Source organism: Moschus berezovskii, chromosome 2, assembly GCF_049115385.1.
Source record: "Moschus berezovskii isolate FMDL1 chromosome 2, NW_MosBer_1.0, whole genome shotgun sequence".
Classification (NCBI taxonomy): domain Eukaryota; kingdom Metazoa; phylum Chordata; class Mammalia; order Artiodactyla; family Moschidae; genus Moschus; species Moschus berezovskii.
This window is the reverse complement of record NC_142461.1, coordinates 126,186,808-126,199,165: the sequence shown is the minus strand read 5'-3', so window position 1 is coordinate 126,199,165 and position 12,358 is coordinate 126,186,808.

The following is a 12,358-nucleotide window of genomic DNA, read 5'->3' as shown; positions in this document are numbered from 1 at the left end:
GGCCAACCCAGAGCCTTTGGGTCTAGACTACCTGTACTGACTTCTCTCCCCTGCTCCTTCCCCCAGAGTTAGGTGTTTCCCAAAGTCCTTCTCCTGCACTCCAGTCCTCAGAGTTTAATTTCACTGCTATATCTCAATTACCACTTTTTTAAGTAGATAATTTCCAAGTCTGTGATCTCTTTACTGAATAAAGGTCTCTTTCTATCTTGTAAAGTTTTCTACTTACTCATTACACTCTCAACGTAAAGACCAATAAAATTATCACTTTCCCCTCAAAACTGGCTTCTCCTAATTTCTCCCTTTATGCTCATGTATTTCATTTCTCATTTGTCTCACCATTAAAATTCAAACTTCTAAACTCCTTTGCCTGTATTTTCTCTGTCACTCCCCAATCCAAGTTGTCATTAACTCTTTTCAGTCTTTCCTTCAAGAGTTCTCATACCTATACCATTCTTTTCATTTCCACAATGACCCTGTCCATTGGGCTGTCATCATTCACGGTGTTAGTCACTCAGTCATGTCTGACTTGGCAACCCCATGGACTGGAATCCACCAGGCTCCTCTGCCCATGGAATTCTCCAGGCTAGAATACTGGAATGGGTAGCATTCCCTTCTCCAAGGGATTTTCCCGACCAAGGATCAAACCCAAGTCTCCCACGTTGCAGTGAGATTCCTTACCATCTGAGCCACCAGCGAAGCCCTCTTCATCCTTCATACCTAAACAATAAATAATCTCCGGTTTGGCCTCTTTTATTTTAGTTTCTCATATACTACAATCAATTCTGCTCTCCACTATGAAATAAATCTCTCTAATATGTTACCATGATTTCACTCTTTATTTAGATTTCCAAGCTTTCCTTCCCAATTCTTTCCAATAGAAGAAAGCATCTTCTTCATCTATATTGTCTAATCCCTGATCTGCCAATCCATCTTATTGGTCCCTTGGAAAGCCTTCCCCACTCATCTAAATATTGCACATCTTTCAATGAACAGCTCAGATATCTAATCCTGCATGGGCTTTTCTTAGAATGGGTGACTTTTCCTTCTTGGAATATACTGCATTAACAGTCTGCCCCACTTCTATAGCATCTCAGGAGGGTAAAATAGAAAAACATTCAACTAAGCACCAAAGCCCCCCAGCCTAAGCACACCTCTGTTATTAATCTACCTTAGAACCCTCATTACAAGTCACTTTAATTGTCCAAACTTTGAGTTCTCACCAAAACAAAGAAAAAATGAGGAAAGGACTATAAGAGATCTCGGCTTTAAAGATGCAGTGAACCAACTGCTTCAGGATACTCTAATGCCAATGTGAATAGAAAGTTTACAATAAACCTTGTCTCCAAAAGCTGACTGCAAGTTCCTTAGAGAGACACAACTTTTCCTACCTGTTGGTGCCATAGCATCTAGTATGATACTCTGCATTTTGTAGTCCCCTGAGAAATCTCTTTGCTGATTGTTGGGTATGAAACCCATTAAAGCTGGCATGTTTCCTGAATTATGACAAAAGAATCCAAATTAGAATCCAGGGCCTTTGAAGTCAAGTTCCAGGTTTGATACTCCAAGGATGTTAAGTAATCAAGAAACACTTCTCACAGACTGTTGGAAAAGCAATTATAAATAACTGAAATCAAGATTAGAATTAAGATTTTAGGACCCTAGCATAGGAAACTGAAATTTTAATTGGATTTTAACTGGATTTTCTCCCACTTACTAGCCACATAAATTAACTTCTGATGTGGTCTTCTTGCATAAAAAGGCTGAAGACTACCCGCTATGCTTATTAAGAAAAAGCCATCGGTAAATGGTAAAATGATGAAAAATCAAGGCTATTATTATTGTCTAATAAATCCAAAAAGTATCCTCTACTTAATCTCAGATCTACAAAGGCTACCTTCATCCATCCAGCCCTTCTGCTTATCAGAGGATGTTTGATGGTGCTCACTTATCATCAGTGAAATCATTTAAAGATACATATTTCTAAACATAAGAATTTTGCTCTAAGGAAAAGGGAACCATGCAATCTTCCAAGTGTAGAAGCTTTTCTATTAAAATAGGATAAAATGATCATACTTTAAGCTAGGAAAATTTGAACTTTCATACTCTTTTGAGATACAGATGTTAACATTTTTGTTTAATTTTTGCCAAGGCAACCAAATCACCGATTTTGGAAAGACAACTGTATAATATGATTATAAAAGATCAATTTGTTCTAACCAACTATTTATTTTCCCCCCTCAAAGGAATTACATGCATGGGTTATTTCATGACAAATAAGAAAACATCTTTCATTTTTATGATGAATATGGCAACACTCATGATTTTGGTGCTCATGTCTTGAAGACCATAACTTGCTCATGAACATAAATCAGATGTTTCTGCAGAGCCATGTAATGCTGCCGCCATCTGCTTACCCCTGGCACCTAATGAGGCATGAGACAGGCTCTGAGCACAATTGAGTTGTTTATTTTTCTCTGTTCAATAAAGAACAACAGAAAAGTATTGGAGTCTATATTCATCTATCATAGAAGAAATGGGTGTGGGGGGAAACAAAGAGTCTTCAATATTAAAATGTCTGGAAATGTTTTCTGTAACAAGCCAAAAGCAAGGATGATGAACAAGAAGGAATTAGGGCAATGATGTGATCTATCAGCAGCATCAACATGAAGAGAAGAATATGTACCTACAGCTGCTAAAGATACTGTCCTCATATCTCTGGAATCCTCTTAGTCATCAAAGAGGAACTTTTGTGTGAACACAGAATAGAAAGTAGTCTTAAGAAAGAAAAGAACTGCCTCTTCACAGAGGGCACACAAAAGACAGAGATCTTGTAATACAAATAACCTTAGTTTTGGAAATATTTTCTTAAAAATGGAAACACTTAAAACTTAGTTTGGCAAGAAAAATGTTGACTCGGGAAGCAATAACATTTTTATTGTGTAGTAATTTAAAATACACTAGTTGTAGTCATTTAAAATACACTAATAATTTTTAAGAGTGGTTAAGAGGAATATCAAACAGGAGATGACAAGAGTGAATGTAGACATTCTAGGAATCAGTGAACTAAAATGGACTGGAATGGGTGAATTTAACTCGGATGACCAATATATCTACTGTGGGCAGGAATCCCTTAGAAGAAATGGAGTAGCCATCATGGTCAACAAAAGAGTCCGAAATGCAGTACTTGGATGCAATCTTAAAAATGACAGAATGATTTCTATTCGTTTCCAAGGCAAACAATTCAATATTACAGTAATCCAAGCCTATGCCCCAACAAGTAATGCTGAAGAAGCCAAAGTTGAACGGTTCTATGAGAACCTACAAGACCTTTTAGAACTAACACCCAAAAAAGATGTCCTTTTCATTATAGAGGACTAGAATGCAAAGTAGGAAGTCAAGAAACACCTGGAGTAACAGGCAAATTTGGCCTTAGAGCACGGAATGAAGCAGGGCAAAGGCTAATAGAGTTTTGCCAAGAGAACGCACTGGTCATAGCACACACCCTCTTCCAACAACACAAGAGAAGACTCTACACATGGACATCACCACATGGTCAACACCGAAATCAGATTAATTATATTCTTTGACGCCAAAGATGGAGAAGCTATATACAATTAGAAAAAACAAGACCAGGAGCTGACTGTGGCTCAGATCATGAACTCCTTATTGCCAAATTCAGACTGAAATTGAAGAAACTAGGGAAAATCACTAGGCCATTCAGATATGACCTAAATCAAATCCCTTATGATTCTACAGTGGAAGTAAGATATAGATTTAAGGGACTAGATCTGATTGATGAACTAGATCTGCCTGATGAACTACGGACGGAGGTTCGTGACATTGTACAGGAGACAGGGACCAAGACCATCCCCATGGAAAAGAAATGCAAAAAAGCAAAATGGCTGTCTGAGGAGGCCTTACAAATAGCTGTGAAAAGAAGAGAAGTGAAAAGCAAAGGAGAAAAGGAAAGATATAAGCATCTGAATGCAGAGTTCCAAAGAATAGCAAGGTGACATGAAAAAGCCTTCCTCAGCGATCAATGCAAAGAGAGGAAAACAACAGAACAGGAAAAACAAGAGACCTCTTCAAGAAACTTAGAGATACCAAGGGAACATTTCATGACATTTTATTGAGATGGGCTCAATAAAGGACAGAAATGGTATGGACCTAACAGAAGCAGAAGATATTAAGAAGAGGTGGCAAGAATACACAGAACTGTACAAAAAAGATCTTCACGACCAAGATAATCACGATGGTGTGATCACTCACCTAGAGCCAGACATCTTGGAATGTGAAGTCAAGTGGGCCTTAGAAAGCATCACTACGAACAAAGCTAGTGGAGGTGATGGAATTCCAGTTGAGCCATTTCAAATCCTGAAAGATGATGCTGTGAAAGTGCTACACTCAATATGCCAACAAATTTGGAAAACTCAGCAGTGGCCACAGGACTGGAAAAGGTCAGTCTTCATTCCAATCCCAAAGAAAGGCAATGCCAAAGAATGCTCAAACTACCGCACAATTGCACTCATCTCACACGCTAGTAAAGTCATGCACAAAATTCTCCAAGTCAGGCTTCATCAATATGTGAACCGTGAACTTCCAGATGTTTAAGCTGGTTTTAGAAAAGGCAGAGGCACCAGAGATCAAATTGCCAACACCTGCTGGATCATGGAGAAAGCAAGAGAGTTCCAGAAAAACATCTATTTCTGCTTCATTGACTATGCCAAAGTCTTTGACTCTGTGGATCACAATAAACCGTGGAAAATTCTGAAAGAGATGGGAATACCAGACCACCTGACCTGCCTCTTGAGAAACCTGTATGCAGGTCAGGAAGCAACAGTTAGAACTGGACATGGAACAACAGACTGGTTCCAAATAGGAAAAGTTTGTATATTGTCAAGGCTGTATATTGTCACCCTGCTTATTTAATTTATATGCAGAGTACATCATGAGGAATGCTCTGGTGGAAGAAGCACAAGCTGGAATCAAGATTGCTGGAAGAAATATCAATCACCTCAGATACGCAGATGACACCACCCCTGTGGCAGAAAATGAAGAGGAACTCAAAAGCCTCTTGATGAAAGTGAAAGAGAAGAGTGAAAAGGTTGGCTTGAAGCTCAACATTCAGAAAACAAAGATCATGGCATCTGGTCCCATCACTTCATGGGAAATAGATGGGGAAACAGTGGAAACAGTGTCAGACTTAATTTTTGGGGGCTCCAAAATCACTGCAGATGCTGATTGCAGCCATGAAATTAAAAGACGCTTCCTCCTTGGAAGGAAAGTTATGACCAATCTAGATAGCATATTAAAAAGCAGAGACATTACTTTGCCAACAAAAGGTCCATCTAGTCAAGGCTATGGTTTTTCCAGTGATCATGTATGGATGTGAAGAAAGCTGATCACCGAAGAATTGATGCTTTTGAACTGTGGTGCTGGAGAAGACTCTTGAGAGTCCCTTGGACTGCAAGGAGATCCAACCAGTCCATTCTAGAGACCAGTCCTGGGTGTTCACTGGAAGGACTGATGCTAAAGCTGAAATTCCAATACTTTGGCCACCTCATGCGATGAGCTGACTCACTGGAAAAGACTCTGATGCTGGGAGGGGTTGCGGGGGGAGGAGAAGGGGACGACAGAGAATGAGTGGCTGGATGGTATCACCGACTCAATGGACATGAGTCTGAGTGAACTCCGGGAGTTGGTGATGGACAGGGAGGCCTGGCGTGCTGTGATTCATGGGGTCGCAAACAGTCGGACACGACTGAGCGACTGAACTAACTAGCTAACTAAGAGGAATGTGAAGCTACTCTGGTAAAAGTTTTATATATTTTTATTGATTATAATGCTGGCTCCTCCCTATTCCAGGTCTTCAGCAGCAGCAGTGCAAAGAGTGGTATGCTGCCCCTTTTTTTGATTGGTTTGCTTGGTTTTTTTGTTATTAAGTTGCATGTATTTTAAAAAAAATTAAGCCCTTTTCTGTCACATCAGATGTTTTCTCCCAGTCCATACGTTGTCTTCTAGTTTTACCTCTGGTTTCCTTTGCCATACAAAAGCTTGTAGTATGTTAGGCATTTTACTCGATGTTACTGTATTGCCCTAACAACAACAAATTCAGCAGCTTAAAACAACAGTTCTGTAAGTAAGAAGTTTGCCTCAAATGGCTTCTCTGTTCCAGGTTTCACAAGAATATTGCAAAATATTGGCAAGTTAATCTCCTATTGGAGGCTCTCAGAAGAACACTCTTCCAAGTTCATTCAGGTTGTTGGCAAAATCCAGGTCCTGGCCATTGCAGAATTGAAGTCCCTATTCCCTTCCTGGCTCCTGGCTAGAGGCCACCCCTCACTCTTAAAGCCTCTTTCTTCTCTGCACAAGGACTCCCGCATCTCCGAGCCAGGGACTGTGTATCAAACCCTTTTCATGCTCGGAATCTGACATCACCTCCTCACACCATCTTCTGTTTTCCTCTTCTGCCGCATTTCTCTGACTGACTCTTCTGCCTTCTCTCTTGCTTTAAAGGGTTCATGTGATTACATGGGGTTTACCTGGATAATCCAGTATAATCTCCTTATTTTAAAGCCCATAACCTTAAGGACATCTACAAGTCCTTTATGATGTGCAAAGTAACCTATTAAATAGGATCTGGGGATTAAAGTGTGCACATCTTTTGTAAGGAGGCCATTATTTGAACAGCCAGTTATCCCCAATCATTTTTTAATGCGGTAACAGAAAAGATGGGCTGCTCTTACTAAAGAAACTAGGAGCGTGTTGAGCCTAGACTTTCACCCCATTTGGCCTTGCTCCCATTTTATCCCATCTTGTCCCTGACTCACTTTGTGTTCTCAAGAAAACAGAATATTCACAGCCTACGCCTCCTAATTTTGTCTGTATCATCACAGATATTATTGGCTGAGACACATGCTTCTAAATCCAATGCGTTATTACATGCTTACACTAACATGAGATAAGAAAGCATTTCCAATATAGAAAACTACATTTTTATACCTACTAATCCCTCCAACCAAATGCATTTTATACATTTGGTTACCGACTTAATTTAACACAATTCACTCTATTCAGTTTTATTGGTCAGATAATACACCCTCTTTAAACATTAAAAACAGTATTTTACCATTACCTAGGGACGAGCTGACTCACTGGAAAAGACTCTGATGCTGGGAAAGGTTGGGGGCGGGAGGAGAAGGGGACGACCGAGAATGAGATGGCTGGATGGCCTCGCCAACTCTATGGACATGAGTTTGAGTGAACTCCGGGAGTTGGTGATGGACGGGAGGCCTGGCGTGCTGTGATTCATGGGGTCGCGGAGAGTCGGACACGACTGAGCAACTGAACTGAACTGAACTGAACTGAGGCACTGTGTTAAACATAGATTATACAACTTTGCTTTCAGAGAGAAAACATATTTAAGAAGTTACTTGCATATTGGTTTATTCATTCTAATTTAGTTCAAAAATCATCCTTGCAACTGTTATTTTTACTTGGAGATTTATGGAAGAAAAAAAAAAAAATCACCCAAACTACTTGGTAATTTATGCAGTTGTGCTGTCAAAATCTGATGTACTTTCAGCTTCCAAAGCACATGTGTTCTTGTGCTATTTTCCACAAAATCCAGTGTCAAATAAAGACATCAGCAATTTTAACTTGATTGCACTATAATTATTCAAATATCCTTAATTTTATGCTCTGGCCTAATTTCCATATTCGTTGTTATCATTAAAAGTGATTTTTATAGATAATGTACCTAAAGTACTTCCATTAATTGGAAAATGCAGTTCTTGAACGATAACAATCATAACAAAAACAACTGAATATAAAGGCCACTATGGCAGTGTTACTGTACTTATTATCAACATGAATCATGACCGAGTGCCGTCATTTCATATTTAGCGGTCCCCTTCCAAATTTGCACAATCCCTCTGCAGTAGATATGACCACTGCTTGACCAGGGACCACATCAATAAGCCAAGTCATCCTTTCTGACTCTGTAAGGCAAACTCTCAGGTGGAGATCAATAGCTTAAAAACACCCACTTCCACTGAAGCAGGGATTTGCTTATTGCAGCTGCTCAGCAGGGCTCTGCACCTCTTATCAATCAAGGAGGTGCTGCAACATTTCCTGCCCTCTGCAGGAAACAGAGTCTCTCGCTGAGACTTAGCAGCAGGGATTCTAGCAGTTCCGATGGATAAGAAAAGAATTCAGGGTCAAGGAGAAAAGGAAAAGGTGAAAAGGAAGGCAAGAGAGGAGACAGGAGTACAAATAAGGAATTAGAGGCTCTATTGTAGACCCCTTTGCAGCACATTACAGGAGGGTTCAGCAGCAAGCTTCTATGGGGATTGGTGAATCTTTCAATATTAGGCACAAAAACACTTCAGAAAAATATTGTCCCTTATTGTCCCTTATATAGACTGTAGGATAAAAATCCTTTAAATACTAAACATTTTATTTGATTTTCACCGAGAGGTCATTTAATTCTCTGAACATAAAAGCAGTCAAAACCTGAACCAAGACTGCTGTTGTAAAAGTGGAATATATCTAGATAAAGATTATTAAATTGCTTTTGTTCAATTCTAACTTGGATTTTAGGGTAATTAAACAATTGGATCAAGTCATTATCAAACTTTTGAAAGCCTGGAGAATATTGTGACAATGCCCAAACCCTAGGAAAGTAGAAACACAATAATGCCTGTCTTTCAAAGTTAAAAAAAAAAAAAAAGCCAGCCAAAAAAAAATTGTTACATGGTTCTAATAGAAGTTTTGAATTGTCAGTCCACTGGTTTATTAAACTTAATTTTTTATCATCTCAGTCTTCTTTTATGAAAAAGTTAAGTATACTTCTTTTCTAAAGAAAAAGATTTTTATATTACTTAAAAGTAAAAATTAAGTAGATAAAACTTATCTAGAGAGCCAAGTGATAGGCCAAAACAAGAAATTATGTCAAAGCTCTGATTCCCAGCTCTGACAGTAATTAAAGAAAATACTACTACTAGCTTGGAGTGACAGTAACATGTCACAAAGCTTCAGCTTTGAGAAGAAAGCAATTTCAGATCTACTGAGAGTAAAATATTTTTAAAGGGAAGTATATGTAAATTACAATGGAAGAATTAAAAAATAGTTTAACTTCTAGCCATGATCCTAACTCTACTTACATTGTTAAAACATAATACACAATTCTACCTGTCAATGGAATCTGAATCAGCACTGCTATGTTGTACCCAGTGGTCATACCATGCTCTTTTACAACCCACAATAATCCCCAGGTACTTAATATCGTCAACACAGTGACTTCACAACCCATATATCATAGAGGGAAAATAATGTCCTATAGCTATGAGACAACCCACAAAGATGTCAGAAAATCTTAGAGAACCTAACCACCCCATCAGGGATGTAGGATTTACAGTTAGGAACACCTGCTCCCCTTACCCTATCACTACTAAAAAGAAAAAGTAATAAAAGAGTGACAGAAAGATAGCAAAGCAAAAACAGAACAAAAAGCTTTGAAGCTTTTTAACAGAGGGGGATTTCTTTACTTGGTTAGTAAAAAAAAGAATGCATTGCAAAGTTTCCAGTGTTCATTTGATCATTTAATTTCACACAAAGTAGACCTCAACTCTGCATAAATTCTATAATTTCTAGCCTATAACCAGAAGAAATAGGATCCCCTGTTAAACATCAGCCCAGAAAACTCAAGATTTGCCTGAGTGTCAGCATGAATAACATAGCTGAAGCTTAATATTTAATCTGGCCTCTTCTCTGATCCCTAAAATCATGTGGATAAGGTGAAGTTACTTTGAAATTGCTGAAAGCAAGATTTCATTCACCATGAAACAGAAGTTATGTCAGAAGAAGGAAAAATGAGGAAGCCATGAAAAATTTGTTGAAGGCTGAATAAATTTTTTGTACTAGCAACATATTAAGCAGCCCAACTGATTTAAGAGCATAAAGAATCTACTTTAATCCTGTCTTTTCATAGGAATAAGCCTTCAGAGATATTATTTCCTGAGTATTTATGCAGAGCTGCCAAGAAACAACCAAAGGAAGAGGGAGGCTAGATAAAAAAAACAAGAAGAAAGTCAAGGAGATGCCAGTGCTGGCTAATTTCAACTATGTTTGATTCACTGTGAGAAAGTGTCTGAATATGTTTTGTCTTCCTTGTAAATATTTATGTATACTAATCCACTTCTTCACAGCATCTGTTCCCTAGTCAATTCTGTAAACTTTCCCTGGGAGTCCTTATCAGGAGAGCTTTCCTCCCTTCTTCCCTGCAGGGTTTCAATGCCTGATTGTCATTCTTCCATTTGGGCACAAAAAGGATACAGTAGCTTCATCTGTTTACAACAATTTTATATATTAGAACCAGTGGCCCTTTTAATAGTAAATTATTCCCAGTTCTGCACAAAACATGCCCAGTACAAACTGAAGTGTCAAGACACCTCGCCCAAAACAGACCAACAAGCAACTGATCGCAGTGAAAATTCCAGAATGGGGGTCCTCCAGGAGGGTGAGAGGAGCAGCTACCCTCCAACCACAGCCACCTTCCCTGAGACTGCTCAGCACAGCGCTCCCTGTGGTGGGGAGATGGCCAGCCTGGGCCGCGGCTCTGCCAGTGGGAGAGACAGAGCCCAGGGCGGACTTCAGCTTCACAGCCCGTGGGACACTTCACAAGGAGCCCAGCTGGGACTCGCATCTCAGGCAATGCTGGGAAAATCTGCCAGGCTTGACCACTGAGGGGTTGACAGACACATAGAGTGTTACCGAAACGCAGATCCACGTGCCCGTCGCACAGTGAGGCCAAACATACCAAACACCGGAGTGTACTGAGGGTCATGCAAGGAGATGGGTGGCCCATGACTTAAAAACCCAAACTCCTGACAGCTCTCAGCAAAACCCTTTCCCAGAAAAGGTGAAGGAGGATCATGGTTAGTTGTAAGCTTCAAAGTGTCAGAGCCTTTGTTCTTGAGGTCAGGTCATAGTTAGGTAATGATGTTCCTGTAAATCTCCCCCAAACAGATGTCATTTTGTTCTGACAAGACAGGGCAAGGTTCCCAGGTGTAACTTTCACCCTCTGGGTGTCCATTCGTAGCTAAGAGGAGGCAGATCTCAAGTGGCAGCTCCCTAAAGGTCAGAGTCCCTTGGACTGCAAGGAGATCCAACCAGTCCATCCTAAAGGAGACCAGTCCTAGGTGTTCACTGGAAGGACTGGTGCTGAGGCTGAAATTCCAATACTTTGGGCCACCTCATGCGAAGAGTTGACTCACTGGAAAAGACCCTGATGCTGGGAGGGATTGGGGGAAGGAGGAGAAGGGAATGACAGAGGATGAGATGGCTGGATGGCATCACTGACTCGATGCACATGAGTTTGGCTAAACTCCGGGAGTTGGTGATGGACAGGGAGGCCTGGAGTGCTGCGATTCATGGGGTTGCAAAGAGTTGGACACGACTGAGCGACTGAACTGAACTGAACTGAAAGGTCAGATCCCCAGACGCTGCCCAGCCATCATCACTGAAGGAGCCAGGCCCCCAGGACCCAACTGGCCCTCAGGCTCCTCAGGCCACCCAAACATCAGGGGCAGGTCTCGCAGACTATGACCCAAATGGACTGCCTCTGCTATTAGGTCTCAGAGGCCAAGAGGGGGAAAGTTTCACTGCTGCCTCAAGGCCTGGGTCCAGCCAGTATGTGGCCTTGACAAGGGCTCTGGAGTCCTGCAGGAAACAACCCCCAGCCTGTTCCCTGGGCCCCCAGCTCACCCATCAGCCCAGGCCTGGTGAGCTGGAAGATCCTGGGGAGAAGGCCAGAACTGGCCTCTTACCTCACTCTCCACCTGACGACCACCACTCTGCCACCATTGGCTGAACGGCCCACTAACAGTCACTCATTGCCAGTTTGTTTCTTGGGGGAGTGGCCTGCTATGGCACCCACCAGTGGTTGAGCAGCACCAGTAACGGGTCGCATGGAAACCGTTGCCTGGTAACAGGGTGGGGGGTTAATGGCACATAGCAACAGCCAGATGCTAAGGGTTGCTCAGGCTGCAATTTATCTCAGTAGAAGAAGGATGACTTACAGAAAGCAACACTCAGACTTTGGCCCACCACAATCCTCCTCACAGCTGCAAGCAAGTGGAGAGGCCAGTCAGAGGTCCATACACCTGCAGAGTCCAGCCAGTGGTCCTTCTCCAGCCAGCAAGCTCCATGGGCAGTTCTGCCTAATTCCAGTCACCAGGCAGCAAGCCTGCTTCCACAACCCCACTCAGGCAGAGAACTAAATTCACAGCCCCGCTTAACTGTCAGCTATGGTATCCAGTCCCATGAGAGGAAAAGGCCTGAGCAGAAGCTCTGGACA